Raw genomic sequence first — 16,858 nt, forward strand, 5'->3', positions numbered from 1 at the left:
GGATTTGCCCTGCAGAACACTGTCCTTGTAAAGGTCTTGTAGAGAAGGACGTGCAACTTAAGACATACAAGCTGCCCCCCTTTCAAGACATGTTTTCTCACTTATCTGAATTCCCTGAGATGTAAGCGTAGAGCTCCATCACACCATTTTTCTCACAAATATCTCGTAGTGAGGGACAGTTGATCAATCTTTCCTGTCCTCTGCAGTGGAGCAAAGTGGCATCCTGCCTGTGCTGTAGCTGACCAGCAGAACTCCCTTAAGCATAGCAGACCTCACTCTGCTGGAGCGTCTTCAGTAATATTTTACCTTAACCTGTTCTAAGTATGATTTATTATAAAAAGTATTACTTGTTTAAGCATAATATGTCTCCAAATTCAGCGCCCAGAACATCTTAATAAATGCTGTCTTCATCTGTCCTGCATTGTGTGGACCCCCATTCCGGCTAGATCAACTTATGGGGAGCTAGCACACAGAAGCAGCCAGATGTCTTCCAATGACCACTGGTGACACTGACAGCTTTCGAGCAGGCAGGAAGATACTGGGCAACATGAGACTTACAGGAACAGCCCTTGCCAGGCTGACCTAACATAGCATAAATCCTCACTTGGTTAGCTAGGGCATACAGACTCTTGAAAATGCTAACACCACGTTTCTGAGGGATATCAATACAGCATTACTGGAAAAAAAGAGTCTGAGGAAAAAGGTCAAACGAAGACTGATTATTCTGCTAGCAAGGCCTGCCAGCTTCCTGTGGTGGGTGGCCTGGAGAGCTCCAGCACCACAACCAGGCTTTCTGTTGCCCCTGACACATCCTCCATGTTTCTCTAAGCCCCTTTCAAATCTCTTGAACTCTACAACACATAGTAGTAAGACAATGCGCGTCCTTACCTGTTTCATTTTGCCCTATTTCTGCTCATCTGATCCTGTCATGGAGTATCTTCCAATCCCTCATTATAGAAGAGTGTAAATAATGGATCCCTGCTTACCATCTTATAACTAGTCTTAGCTTGATGGATCTTTCCCAGTCTGACCAATTTTAGCCTTTTGCTTTCTCCCTGGGACAGAGGCCATTCTCTGGCTCTGGCCCTTTCCCAGGTAATTCTAGCTGCACTGCCTTGTATTTCAAGGGAGGTATCCAGGGTTATACAGCATGCTGAGTATGCTGTACATGGTGTTTTACGTTATGACTTAGTTATTCTTCCTGTTTGGTTCTCTTTTTTTTTTTTTTTTTTTTTTTTTTTTTTTTTTCCTGCAATAATTCTCATTTTGTTTTCTGAGCATGACTTTGGCTTAGGAAATCAGGTTTCTGATGCTAACAGAAAATATGAAGTTCCTCACTGTATTTAGGCTGTGTTTGCTTTCCCCTCCGGGCACTGCTTTGCTTTTTATCAAGTGATGGATTCATAGATGAATGTTAAGCAGCCGGACTGCTAGCACCACACTGAGCAAACTAATCTGTATGTTGCTCCAGAAAGATTGTGTTATAATTTTTGCCCCACAGTATTCATCAGCATTTTTAAAGATGCTCAGTTACAGATAAATTTCAAATCATAGTACCAATAAAACCAGTAGCTACAAACAAATTAATTCAAATATGCAGCACTTGATAATCACAAATTGTTTTTCTAATAGTCCCATGTCAGCTCAGTTTTTAGTCTCAACTCAGTGCCGGGAGCAAGATCAGAAAAGATAACTAGTTAAAATGGAATATTTCTTTTAGTCTACTCCTTGGTATTTATTTTTCCATATCTTAAATAACTTTAGCTTATTTTCTAGCTTATTAGCTCCAGGTGTTTTCACCTTCCATATATATGCCACCAAACATTATTTTAATATTCTCTTTTAATTTCAGTCATCTTGTTTTTTTGATCAACTTTCCTAGTGGTGGTAAGAGATGTCCCACACCCTAAGTAGTACTCTAGATTTCACTACACTTAATGAATATGGTAAGATATCCTGGGTTGAGTGAGTGGTGGGGTTTTTTGGTGGCAGGGGAGGGGGCTATCGGGGCGGCCCCCTGTGAGAAGCTTCTCGAAGCTCCCCCAGCTCCATGTCAGCTCCACGTCTGTTTGGGAAATTGAGCCAATCAGCTGCGCCTCTGCGATAATGTATTTAAGAAGGGATGTGGTGACGTGCAGTCAGACTTGTGAGGAGGAGTTGCAGCAGCTGCATGAACACCAAGGTCAGTGGAGGAACAGAGGAGGAAAGGAGGGGGGAGGTGTGCCGGAGCAGAGAACCCCCTGTATCCTGTGGTGAGATGGCAGGGCGGCCCCCCCCTGCCACCCATGGAGATCTACGGTGGAGCAGACATTGATTTATGGCCTGTTGCTCCTGCTCAGCTGATCAAGGTGCTGTGCCCGAAGAAGGCCGGGGTCTCATGGGAAAAGGCAGCCCCACTGCTGTAATTCAGCGCTGGGAGGATTGCAGCATGCGGGGGAGTCCCATGCCGGAGCAGCTCGGGAAGGGCTGCAGCCGTGGGAGGGAATCCAGTCGGAGAAAATTGGTGACCCACAACGGAGCAGTGTGGGGAACGCTGCAGCCCATGGGAGGAATTCAACTCGGAGAAAGTTTGTGGAGGACTGTCTCCTGTGAGAGGGGGACCACGATGGAGCAGGAGGAACAAGTTTCGGACACTTCCCTCACCGAAGATGAAGAAAGCGGCAGCGCTGACTGCTCCCCCCATTCCCTGCCCCTGCGCCACTGGGGGAGGAGGTAGAGATATCGGGAGCAGAGCTGAGCCCGGGAAGAAGGGAGGGGTGGGGGGAAGGTGTTCTCAAGATGTGGCAATGCTTCTCACTATCCTACTCTGTTACGAGTTGTTAGTGTCTGTATTAAAGGTATGTTCTTTTTTTCTTCCCCTAACGAGTCTGCCTTTTGCTCGTGATCATAAAAGGGGGATTTTTCCCCATCCCAGTCCTATCTTGAACCCCAAGCCTGGCTCTCTGTCCCTTCTCATTGCCGGAGGGGAAGGGAGAGAGAGCTGCTGCATTGTGGTTGGCTGCCAATCAAGCCTAAACCACAACATAAGACAACAAATAATGGCATTTTAGGATATAGAGCCAAACTTACAGCTTCAGATATTTATTTTACTAATCTGAAGGGTACAACAAATGATTTTTCTCCTGTTGAATCCTGTGTTTAAAAAGTTAGCCTTTTGTTCTTCAGAGCCTGTGAATTCGAAGCAACATCAGAAAGCAACACCAAACAACAAAAAAACAGCGAGGATAATCTCCAGCTGATTTAAAAATTGACATAGTTCCACTGGCACATCAACAATAGCATAAGATTGTTCTTATAATTTTTCAGGTCATTCACAAATTTATCTATTATAAAAGCATGATTTTGCCACCTAACTGCTAGTAAATAACTCTAACTTGATAGGTTTAACCACATATAAATACAACAGACCAGATCTGTATGTTGCTCCAGATCTGTCAGAGGTGTTCACATACAAATTATATATTATGAAAAAAAAAAAAAAAAATCTTGATTTTTGTGGGGATTTTCCAAAGTATTATTATCTTTCAAACCTTGTAATTAGGATTTTTGTCATCCCTACCAAAAATGTAGTATCTAATTTACAAAGTTACTAATCAAAGGACATTACTTTTCAATTTTAGCATGAAATTGCCTTTATGGACAATGCATGTTCTGGGTGACTTTTGTGCTTCCATAATTTGAGATAAGAACCAGTGATAACAACTTGAAGTCCTGATCCCATGCTCTGCTCATTTGTATTTCACATTTACCTTATTTTTTGGTAATGCTACAGATACATTTCACAACACAGTAAGGAAAGTACTTGTAAAATTCACGAAATAGGATACCATAAAGAAGTCATAATCTTTCCTGAGTCTATAAATTTGTTGCTTATGGTGTTTGTTCAGAGGGTTTTGGGGTTTTTTGATTTATCTGAGCACACTAACTACTAATTTCACCTAAGTTGAAAACTCAGAGACTTATAAATGTCAATTAACTTAGTGGGAGCTCGCAAAAGGGCAAAGCATATATATGGGACCACAGTATCATACCTGATCCATTCATGGGGGTACTTCACTGATCCTCCCAAGTTGTTTTTAAGGTGTAAAAACATTTTTTTTATGACCATCCTTTCCTATCTTAAAGTGATTCAAACCTGAATGAACATTTTTTCACCCACAAGTAAAACACCAGGTTAGCTAAGACTGAAATGTCTTTTAACATAATGTTTCACTGCCCTCGGTGAACTGAAGCGACATTTGGTCCACGCATTGCAAGGAACACTATGCCAGGACAACAGCAGAATACAGAGCACACAGCCATTTGCTTGCACTGTCCGCCTGCTGCTTACAAAATTAACTCCCCTACAGCTCTAATTGTACTGTGGTACACAGGGGTTTTTGTAGAATTGGAAAGATTCAAAGACTTATGTGTTTTAAAAGGGAGAAATCACTCCAAAAGAGAAAAACACAATCAATTTTTTTTATGGGGTATGTGACCATTCTGTATAAATATAATTGAGAAAAAAGCAGAACTTTCCTCTGCATGCCAGAATTGTTTAGAAATGTGATTCTCCGAAAGCTGTCTGATTTTTGAAACAATATTAATTTGATCAAATACTTTTCCAGTTGGTAGCAGGAATCTACAGAGGAAAAATTTCGAACTAACTCAAAGGGTAGCCTTTAACAAAAAAACAGACTGAAGTCCCCAGCTAAATCAGGATGCTATGCAGATTTTAGTCTCTGAGTACTTTAAGTCCTGTACAGCTCTTCAGTTTATATTTTGAGGATGTAGATAACCTGTGCCGCACAGTTTATGCCATAAAACCACTGGAAGTATAGAGAGGATACAAATCTTATCTGTCAAAATTCATATACAAAGAGTACATAAACATATCTTTAAGGGCTATCTATCATTATTCCACTGAATTTGAATTATTTGCATGCTTCAAATGAGGTAGTGCCTTACAGTCTTAATTTTTTTATTGGATTGATAACTCAAAATAAATATAACAAAAAATATTAATAAAAAGTAAGCCCATATTTCTAAACCTTTGATATATTCAATGAAACAGAGCTAAGAGTACTGTGCAGGAACAGAGCCATTTAAAGCATCAAAATAATTGCAACCTTAAAAAGCCCAAATATATATTTTGATAATTTGTTTTGTGAAAAAAATCACTAATAGAATCGCATATTCTGTGGGTTTGATTTTATAGAAAGGTAAATAAGAGATTGTAGGATTATTTGCAATGGATTTTCCTATGACGTGAAATGACCAATGTACAACAGGTATGAAGAGACTAAAGGAAACTGCTATTTAAACACATCTGCCTAGTACACCCTGGAAATACAAAACAATAGGTATGAATTCCTAGCTAGATATAATGTCAATAATTAGACAAAATCTAGACTTTATAGATGTGTAGATAATTAAAAACAAAACAAAAACCATGACTCTCGAGCATAGAAATCACGTCTTACAGAGCTACTAGAAACAGACAGGCACATGACCAAGAATGAAGCACTGGGTATGGATGTTTCCAAAACACCTTTCAACAATTTCTCCCACCAAAGTATCTTATAAACCTCCAACAACTAAGATGCTAAAACATAGAATGATTGCGTTTTCTAAAATACGTTAATACTCATTTAAAAGATTGAAACAAAAAAGAAGAAGTAAATAGATTTCATAACGGCAGAAAGATTATTAGCGGATAATGGACTGGGACCTAAGCTGCTCAAGATATTTGTAGATGAGGAGGAAAAAAAAGAGTGAACAGTGAAGTAGTAGTATTTGCTGCTGATACAGATTTTTTATAGAATTTAAGGTTGAGGAAAGAAGAACTGCAGAATAATCTCATGGTAGTGACTCAGTGGGTTAAAAAATGTGAGATGAAATTCAACACTGCATTTCCACTTTGAAATGAACAATGCATTATGACATGGAAAAGATTTTCCTACCTCTACCTGGTTCTCAAAACCAGATTTAAACCAAAGAAAGCCATTTTAATACAAAGCATAATTAAATAGTGAAACTGGTTGCCACAACATTGTTGTTAGTATGAAGTGAACTTCTCTGGTATATTTTGGTCAATTGAGGTTTTGGGAAGGAAGTAGGTAGATACTGATTCTAGAGCCCTTCTAATGCATGGATTGAATCCTGTAAGACTTGTGATGTGAGGCAATTGTTGTGTTCCTGGCAGAATATGAAGAGGGCAGAAAAGAAGCTACCAAAATAATTTTCAGAGAACAGAAAATAAAGATAAGTATGAAAAAAAAAAAAAAAAAGAAAAATAAGTTAATTTGGCGGAAATTAGAGATTCCATTTTTCTTAAGAAAATGAAAAATATCAAGCAACACAAAGCAATGATAGCTGGTTATCCAAACTAAAGCTAACCCAACTATCCTTTATAATTAGATTACTAAACTCTTATTTTTAAAGCATTTAATGTGTCAGATAATCAATTTAGCAGCATCATAAGAAACTTAGCTTTTCTTTATCCCAACAACTACTATTTTTGTTGCAGTTGAAGATAAATCATAAGCTAAAATCTTTGACTACTCAGTAACACTGCAAAGCAATAACAGTTAGAACAAAATGGCAATGAGCAATTCTACCTGAGAAAACTGTATATGGCACATCAGATGATGTCATAGGCCCAAGGCTACTAAGCTGCACTAAACACCATAAAACCAAATGAAAGGTTTCCTTGTATGGTAAAGTCTTAAGTACTGGTCAGCAAGAAGCTCTTTATTCACCAGGTGAATTAGTCACTTCAGAGAGTGCAGCCAACTTCATCTTACATTGAGTAACACAATGAAAAAAACACTGATGCATGCACAGCTGGATATAGGGGATATAGGTGATATAGGAAAACCATAAAGCTTGCACCGGCTGTTCTGTACCATCAATTTTGTGATATTTCTGGAAATACTCAAGTCCACCTCACCCTCCTTTATTTCCAACACACCCCAACCCATGCATGTATTGTACTGTAAAGCTGCAGGATTCTATTGATTTCTTTTCTGGCAGGCTTTGGCTTTTTTATCTGAAGTCCTATATTTCATTTGGACAGTTCAAAGCAAGAGGTATTATTCCCCAGAAAATTCATTGGCTTTAAAAGGACATGGAAAGCTCTGGTAAGCTATGTGAATTAAAGAAAAAGAGGGCATTTCAGCAAGCAAAATTCTTACTCCTTTTTCTTTCCAGGAGAAGTATGTTCTAGTTGTGAAATAAACATATTTTTAGATCTCAGCATCTAAAGCTTACAGATTAACTCTCTTAAAGGATTTAGATGTATACAATAAAACCTCATGTAGCTTTAAACCGCTAGCTATTTTTTGATAGGGATAAAAGCATTTTTTCATTACAAATATACATTTGATAATATATTTATGCTGGCCTTAAATTTTTCATTGAAGAACATGAATTTAAAACACTGGTCAAATTTAGCTGTTTTATATTTTCTTTCACTTCAACATACACATGATTATTACTTCAGTTTTCTGTTTCATTCTTGGCAGTAAATTCCAAATAGAAGAGACTCAAAACAATACATTGTTCATTACAAATACATGTACAAATAAATGCCAAATGATGCAAATGGTTGTAGTCCCTCCACTACCAAACTGAAGCTATCCACATGTAGAGCTGCTCAAGTAGTACTTGCACAATAATTTTAAGACTAAGCTTGACTAACCAAATAAACTGATTTATACACAGTAACTTCTTGGTTAAAATTACAGTTAGGGTGAACACAACCGGGCTGACTCTCATTTTCTTTAATATACTTTTAACAAAGACCTAAATGTTGCCCATAATCTGTTCAGGTGGCAAGGCAAAATACAAAACCACTGCCATTACTTTTCAGATTTCATATAAAATGAAGAAAAAAAATACCCTGGAAAATCTTAGTACAGATTTCTAGGTGTAAAAATTCAGAAATTTTACATCTCAGCGTATACTTTGAAGCAACTTAAGATATAAAATTTAGTAATAAAAGTTTTTAAAAAACCTGTCACTATATAGTACCATAAAGAATACATGGGATACTATGCTGTCAAGATACCACACAAAGCTTCCTCCATTTTCAGTATTTAGCCAACTGCATGCCCTGAAACCACACGGAGAATATAGCATCGTACAGAAGATACTTTTTTTCCAAAGGAATTGTGTAACATGGGTGGCACAGTTTATCACCATAGAAGCTGAAGTAGTTTCATGTAATCCATTAGGTTTGCTACTCAGCTGCTGTTTTGAACAGCAACAATATTGCATAAACACTTTTAGAAATTAACAGCTACAAAGTAGGTGCATGGCAAGTCCATACCAAATTTCAGGAAAATTTTATTGAACAAAACAATGGTTGCAGCAGTTTTAAAGGACCAGCATGTCAGATGGCTGGAACAGCTGTCCTGTGAGTTGGGCTTCAGGAGAGTTGGGCTTGCCCAGCCAGGAGAAGAGATGGCTTTGGAGATACCTAACAGCAGTCCTGAGCACCTATTGCTAAGATAAAGTCAGGCTTTTTGTGGAGGCCCATGGAAGTAGGACAAATGACAGGTTTCAAACAAGACAGTTTCAGGCTGAGTATAAGGAGAAATGTTTTCCCCAGGAGGACAGTTAGATGGTGGCTCCGGTTGCCCAAAGGGGCTCTTGCCCTTGGGGGATTTCAGGACATGACAGGTCTGTCCTAACACGCAGCTCCCATCAGAGCATCAGCTTCAGCCAGAGACCTCCTCAGGGCCCAGGCAACCCATGGTACTCAGAATCCAAGTGCATATAATAATGTCCTTAACTAACATAATCAAAATTGATGGATGACATTCCAATGTAATTTGAGCGAAAACAACCTAAATTCACGGATTGAAGACTAAAGTCAGCACACGTTAAAAAAAAGCCCGCTAGCACCATCTCTTCTCAGGGAGCAGATGAATAATGCTGTTTGCCAGTGTGAGTTGGACTAAGCTCTCAGGAGGTTTTATGGCCATTGCTATTACTTGGTTAGAACTTGCTTTAAACATCTGGTCAGAGAAGCGGGGGTTCAACAAGTATTACATCCTCTCACTATTCCTGTTTCAGTCTTTACAGTAAAATGTTGTGAACTAGTAAATAGCAGAGTTGAAGGAAAAAAAATGTTCTACAAATGTGCAGTTTAACATTTGAAACAATATTAATAAAAAAGCACACATTTCCTGTAGAATGAAGGACAGAGAAATATTAGCAATATCTTTTCATAAAAAGGTGCATATCTAATCCCCACATGTTTTAAAACTGTAAACTGGAAGTAAAATACCTTTTTAGTGGTGACTGAGTTGGAAATTTCTCTCACGTTGCTGCATTATGAAAGATTTGAGAAGCCTGAAAAACCTAAAGGTTGAAGGAGTACCTTTATGTATTGCCTGATCCAAAATTCTGCAAGGACAGGAGATGTTCCCTTAGATTAAACTGTTTAATGTTTCATAATTCAGCAGAGATAGAATAAAATCTCATCTTTCCCATTCATACAGAGCAAGTGTGATAGTTTTTAAGGAAGAGGAGCACAAAGCAAGTATACGTCCCCTAGACTGCTCCTACATCCTAGACTGAGCCACAAAGAGCACAGAGTCAACAGTACAGTATAAATTAATTAAATTCTTGGTCTCTGTGTTTGTACGTATTGACAACAGAAGTTCTTAGTGATGGTGAGTGTTTTGTTAATGGCCAAAGTGTAAGAGGATAACAGCTCCTTCTGCTTCTTTCAGATTATAAGGGAGAAAATACTTTTAACATGACCTGAGATACGAAGAAGCACTGAGTAAGAAACTGTTACATGGTACTGGGTTCAGTTTACAGCAAACTCGATTTACATGGTATTGAACTGACTCTTGGCTTGTACAAGAGTAATAAGAAAATGTGTTTTGAAGTTCTGTTAAAGTCTAAAAGAGATAAAAGTGTAACAGAAAAATGAGGCCAGCTGCTCTGTTACAGTTTGCCCATAAATCAGTGTATTGTAATAATTATTTTTCTTAAGTACAGTTCTAATAAAAACAGTTACTTTGTCATATGAACCCATGCATTTCTATGAGGAAATTTCCATCCCTGCTGTTGTGCCTTTCAGATTCTGCAACTCCTTGTGAGTCACACCTTATTAACCCATGTTTATAGAAAGAGATAGCAAAAAGGGACAAGTATAGCCCAGTACTCAAATGATTATCTAGCCTGCCATTTATGTAGAAAACTCTAAAGAAATGAAAATAGCTTTAAATCCAATGGAATGGAAAAAGACAAAAAATGTTTAATGGTTAAGAATATTTTTAATACTGTGTCATGCAGTCATTCACAGGGCTCTAAAAAGTGAAGAGAACAATAGAGTACACACTACAGACATTCCAGCTTCCAAAAGCAAATCTTGGAGTGCTCAAATATGCACAGGCTGACCACCCACTTGAAATGATGTACCACAGGGTTTGCTCTGGAAATTATGGATGGTATGAAGAAAGTGGGAGGAGAAGAGTGCCTTTGTGTATAGACAAAGGATTATTAAATAAGCTCTGTTATACCTGCATCATCATTTTACTTAATGGCCACAGTAGAAAGACAAAAAGAAAAACCAAATCAACCAACCAAACACAAATAAGGAAGACAAGATGAAAGAAACAGAAAACATTCTTTGCAAACTTAAGGAGAGAGACTCCAAAATCTGTCAACACTGACATCTGCCACAAAATAAGAAACTGGCAATTGGAAGAGAGCAAGCTATATACAGTTCTGGCAGCAGTAAGTCATTCCAGCTGGTCACAAAAGCATTTTACTTCTTCACCCCACCAAACTTGCTCCCCCGTCCTCCAGACACATGCTCCTGCCTGCTCCCTTGCTCTCACTCTGGCATCCATCAGATCCCTTCTTGGACTGTTTCAGTTAGCTAATGTAACAGAAAATTAAATCATCAAGAAAGAAAAAAAAAGAGTTGTCTACAGGGTTTGCAAGTTCTACCAGCTCACCAAAGAGCTCAACGCACGTTTGTGCTGTGGGTAGGACCAAGCTCAGGGAAGAGGATGGAAGGGGAGCAACAATCTCTGTGTTGTAACTGGACTGCTGCTCACTTTATGATACCCACCAGAATGACAAATACCAAGAGATGGTAGATATTTTCAATATAACTTACTTTTTAGGTACCATTTGTGTGGTTTGTTTTTTTTTTTGTTTGTTTGTTTGTTTGTTTTTTTTTTTTTGTTTTAAAAACATCTTTAGTTTTAAAAAGTCGTTAGACAACATATAGCCCAACACAGAACACAGACCATTTACCATGGAAATACCTAGTCTGAATAGGCTGTTTCTTTACATTAAGATATTGTGTGAATTAATGGGAAAGTTTGAAATATATACTTCAGCTGAATAGTGGGGAAAACCTGCATAAAGAAAACAGATAGATTTTTCTATGTAAGAAAGTACTTACTTAAGCAGTCCTCTGGAGAAGGACTTGGGGATATTAGTGGATGGAAAACTGTCTATGAGCCAGCAATGTGTGCTCACAGCCCTGAAAGCCAACCGTGTCCTGGGCTACATCAAGAGAAGTGTGGCCAGCAGGTTGAAGGAGGGGATTCCCCCCCTCTACTCCACTCTCTTGAGACTCCGCTGCAGTGCTGGGTCCCGCCATGGGGCCCCCAACAGCAGAAGGACACGGAGCTGCTCGAGCGGGGCCAGAGGAGGCCACAAAGATACTCAGGGGGCTGGAGCAGCTCCCCAGTGTGATCAGGCTGAGGGAGTTCGGGGTGTTCAGCCTGGACCAGGAAAGGCTCCAGGGAGACCTTATAGCGGCCTTCCAGTGCTTAAAGGGGGTACAGGAAAGGTGGGGAGGGACTCTTTATTGGGGAGTGTGGGAATAGGATGAGGGGTAACAGTTTTAAACTGAAAGAAGGTAGATTTAGGTTAGCTATAAGGAAGAAATTCTTTATTGTGAGGATGGCGAGGCACTGGAAGAGGTTTCCCAGAGCAGCTGTGGCTGCCCCCTCCCTGGAAGGGTTCAAGGCCAGGCTGGACGGGGCTGGGAGCACCCTGGGCTGGGGGAAGGGGGCCCTGTCCGGGGCAGGGGGGTTGGAACTAGATGGTCTTTAAGGTCCCTTCCAACCCCAAACCACTCTGTGGTACTACTCCAAATACTTTCTACAGTATTTCTGTGTGCATTAAATGTTCTTTAGGCTTTGGAAGATATTCTTTGAACCAAATTACATGGTTTCCCAGTACCTGCACCTAGCCGTCTGATATGTAACAGAACTGCAGTTTGACTTAACAATATAAAAAGTGCCAAAGGACAGGACATTTCAAAGCATTGAATGAGGTTATAAAGAGATGGAAACATAACCATCACATATATAATTCTAGCGATGTTATTTTAAAATGATAAAAGTAAATCTAAATTCTTCATGTTGGAAAATCAGGCCCATAATGTTTAACAAGATACAGCAAAATTGTTCTTCTCTATAGTCATTGGCATCTTGCCAGATGAATGAATACTAAGCTTTGATTAATTTTACATTTTCGTTAATACTGGTACTATAAAACCTGAATGAATTGAGCAATCAAAAGAGTAGAGTTGTCCTTATCAGCATCATCTTATTCTGTGATGTTATGCAAAATCTTAGGCTTTGTATTCAGTTAACCACTATTATATCCATGCATAATCTCAGGCTCAATTTGACTAACATTTCTAATATTCTTTGAGATGCTTCAGGCACTTTTTGCTTGAATGAAGGATGCAGAGTGTTATTAGTCTTTATCTGAGGAAATCTTCCTGTTTTATCAGTCTTCATTCTAAAGAAATTGCTTAAGGAGGTAGCATATTTTTACACATCTAAAAAATAATAGTAAAATAAATTTTAGCATGAAGAATTTTACAGTGCTGTTTCTACTTCTTTTCAGAGTAAAAGGACCTGAAATATCTGAGTTGATAAATTAGAGAGTAACATGAAGCAGGCAGAACACTATGAAAAAACCCCCCTCATTTCTCACTGCTTATAACATTTTTAGACATTGCTTAGGTGTTTTTCAAATAAACTACACAGCTTTCACTTTTAATTGTCAGTGAGTAGATGAAAGGAATGCTTTGCTGTATTAAAAAACATTTGGAATAAATATTAAGCTTGATAGCTTACGTAATACTACTGGTCTTAGTTTTCCTTTGTTTCCCTTATACGGCATTGAAAAGAAATGGGAATAGTTCTAGTGACATTATCCTGAGGTCATAATATTCTTAAATGAAATACCAACTTTAGAGGCTTCATTGCTTCCAAGCACAATTAAAATCACTAAAGATTTTTCACAGTTCAATTTGCAATAGCCATCTTTAAGCTCCCAAAATGTTGTTTTTTTTTTTTTGTCTTTTTTAATTGTTTTTGGTTTTTTTTGTTTTTTTTTTGTTGTTTTTTTTTTTTTTTTTCATTTCAAATAAATATGTTGAATCACAAGTACTATCAAAGTATTGTGACAGGACATACTGTAACATTTTTGCTATATATCTCTGGATCATCTGAGTTGATGTTTCAGATTACTTTACTTTTTATCCAAGACTACAAGAGGTCACCTAAAAATATTAATAAGGAGACAGTACATCTGTGTGAACATAGCGGTCATAAAAGAGATGAACATACCAAGACCTTTCTGTTAAGGATTTTAGGGGTTTCGTTTTTTTGTTTTGAGTTGTCTGTTTGTGGTTCTTTTAAGTGAACCTCTATCACTGTTCCATAAAGTCAGTTCAGAGGAGTGAAGAGAAATTTTGACCATGCAAACTCTAAAAATTAAAGCAAATATTCCTGTACAGCTGCATTCCAGTCATCTTACATTGTACATTTGGTGACAGACATAACTGAACAGATAAACCCAAAAGGATTCACAAAATGTTTCAAAGACCAGAAATCAGCACTAATACTACTGCACATACAATTCAAGCATACATACTATAAGAAGCTATAGTTCATCAGTTACTAAAAGAAATACCATGTAGAACAAATTAATTCTGTAGAAAAATTGTGCACAACTCATTTTGAGAAGTGAAAATAGCCTATGACTGTCATGAAAATATTAAATACACTTTTAAAAAATTCACACTATTTTTATTGACCTAAACATTCATAAAATAGCCCTACATTCTTTGATTTTTTTTTTTTTTTTTTTTTTTCAGAAAGAGAAACTATATTCTACCCAGCTTGACAATACCAGTGACTGTGTTAAAATTAGAGCTGTAGTATAGAACCATGAAGAGGACTAACTTTTTTCCCCCAATTCATAACTGACATCATAACTAGCTGTAAACAGGTACATGAACACGTGCAGATGAACACCAATACAGAGATCCATTCCTATCGAATAATGAAACATGTCAAGTTCAAAATAAATGCAAACAAAACAGACCTCCAACATCTCATTGCCTACTTTGTTGTAACTGTTTCATTTTGCATACGCTAGTTTTTTTATCTTTTTTTTTTTTTTTTCCACCTGGGAAACTTGCTTTCATGAACCTGAGGCACTAGACAGCACATTCAATCTGTTTTGGTACACTGGATAGATCTGTTTTCATGGAAGTTAATTGGTGTCCTTAAAAGTATTCCACTGCCATCTACACATGCAGAGTAGTCTGAAGTCAATAACTACCATTCATGCATGACAGAGACACGTGTCTCAGGTGGTTTTGGTAAAGGTGTAATTTAAACCTCTACTTTGGCCTATCTGTACCACACATTTTACTTCAAAAGTGCTTCATGGACAAAACCGCTTTTGCAGCATAAGGTATACATACTTTCAAATCATGTAGCATGGTGAAATGATTAAGTTTTTTGCTATTGAACTTGGCGCTTGGTATTTTTCATGCAGATTTGGTACAAATCAGATCAGTCACATTAACAGTTCCACATCATACATCAGTACTACAATAGTAAACATTTTAAGCCTGCTATCACTAGTTATGGAACCATTCAGTTTATGAAGTAATTCCAACTTTAGAAACTGTCATGTTATTCTGAATTTGAAATTATTCTCTATACATGAGTCTTTGCTATAAACACTGAGTCAAAAAGCTAGGCATGAAGCAGCAATTGATCTTCATAAAATCGGAGTTGGAAACTATGTTTTCCATTTAACTCAGAAATCTTTCTATTTATTTTATTTTTGATTAATTAGTAAAATCATAATAAAGGTTCACACAATCAAAAACAATAGACCTGCATCCTGGACTATAAAACTCAATCTCTTACCCTTGGTTACACCACATTATAAACAGATACTCCTGGTTTAGTCAGAGAGATTACAGATTTTTATTAACTCAGAATGGCACTTGCTGGAAGTGTAGTAATATAAAATGAAGTTCATCTAATCTCATTTGGAAAACAGCAGTAACCAGTACTACATACTAAGTGTTGTCAACAGTTAACTGTCAAAGCTCTAATTGTTAACAGATAATAGCAACAAGTTACTTAGGAATAAAGCTTGCTTTCTTTTTCCCTACACATAACTGACCTTGGTCAAATTACCGTTACACCCTTCCTCCCAAAAATATTTACATCTTGTAATGATAATGGCAGAGACCAATATTTACACATATTCTCAAAGGCGTCATGTAGAGGAATCTGTAAGACATCATGCCATCAAACTATCAACAATACCAGATGGCAGGGGATTTCTTCAATGCTTTCCATCCCACCATCAATCATTTCTGGCTGCATTATATATGTATGCTGGCTCTCATCCAAAATTAATTGAAGGGTTTCAATTCACTTGGGCATTTTTTGTAGCAGACCATACTTTCATCCCAAGCCTACCAAGAGGCAGCATGCTCCCCAGAAGGGATCTCCAGCCCAGCAGAGGATTCTGTCCCTGGGACCCGGTGCTGCCAGAGCATTGAGCAATGCTGGGACAGTGGCTTTGACAAGCAGATGTAGGTCCCGTGTCTTTGCAGCCACAGAAGAGCTCGGTTCGGTGAGCTCAGGCTTCAAGCGTGCAAGAAAAGAACAGTGCTCTTCAGAAAATTGTCTCTTTGCATTCTATGTACTGTGAAAGAAAGCAGATAATTTTATTGAGAAATTTTCTAAACTGTTTAAGGGCTGCAAACCTTTAGGTTTAAAAGGTTAACGTGGTTTACATAATAAATACACCGTTAACCGTATTCAATTCTTCCCTTCAAGAACTAAACACAGAAGAGTTTCTGTTTACTTTAAAAGCAGAGATAGCATGACATCTATCAAGCCAAGTTCACTTACACCCTAGCAAGAAATTCTTTGTTATTTCATTTTGGCATCTGGGTCAGGAAGAACTTGAGGAGAACAGTTTTTTAATCACTTCCACCATTTGTTCCTTCACGCTACTTGTTGCATTGACTCCAGTGACCTGAAAATAGCCAAATTCCTGTGATGCCTGGTCAAGGCCTCTCCTGGAGTAAGGTCTAAGAGCACAGGCAATAGAGAAACTTCAGATCAGTCCTGCAGTAGCTGAGGTGACATCCAGCCAGCCTTGTGAACCCTTTCCATCTTTTCTTAGGCCATTTCCATGTTTCCAAAGCAACACGAGAGAAAGCCACATGAACAGTCTCAAGGTAGTCAACTCATATAATTGTCTTCAAACTTAAGTTCCTTACTCGTTAACTCCTTTTTCAAAGAGAGAACACTACCAAAAGAAAAAAAACAACTAGAAAGAAAATGTGATAATTCATAACATGTGCAGGAAATAGAGAATTTAAAGGCATAGGTTTGAAAGAATACTCATGAACTGCCTTGTGCCTCGCTAGAATAAAAAAAACCCTTAAGTTTCTGCTATTAAGAGAAGTGAAAAATTGTTTTCTGACATCTAAAATATTTCCAAATAAAATCTAGCTTTCAATCAAGAAAATCGGTCCCTCACCACAAGAAGTTTT

Source organism: Tyto alba, unplaced genomic scaffold (assembly GCF_018691265.1).
Source record: "Tyto alba isolate M040663 unplaced genomic scaffold, T.alba_DEE_v4.0 Super-Scaffold_8, whole genome shotgun sequence".
NCBI classification, from domain to species: Eukaryota; Metazoa; Chordata; class Aves; order Strigiformes; family Tytonidae; genus Tyto; species Tyto alba.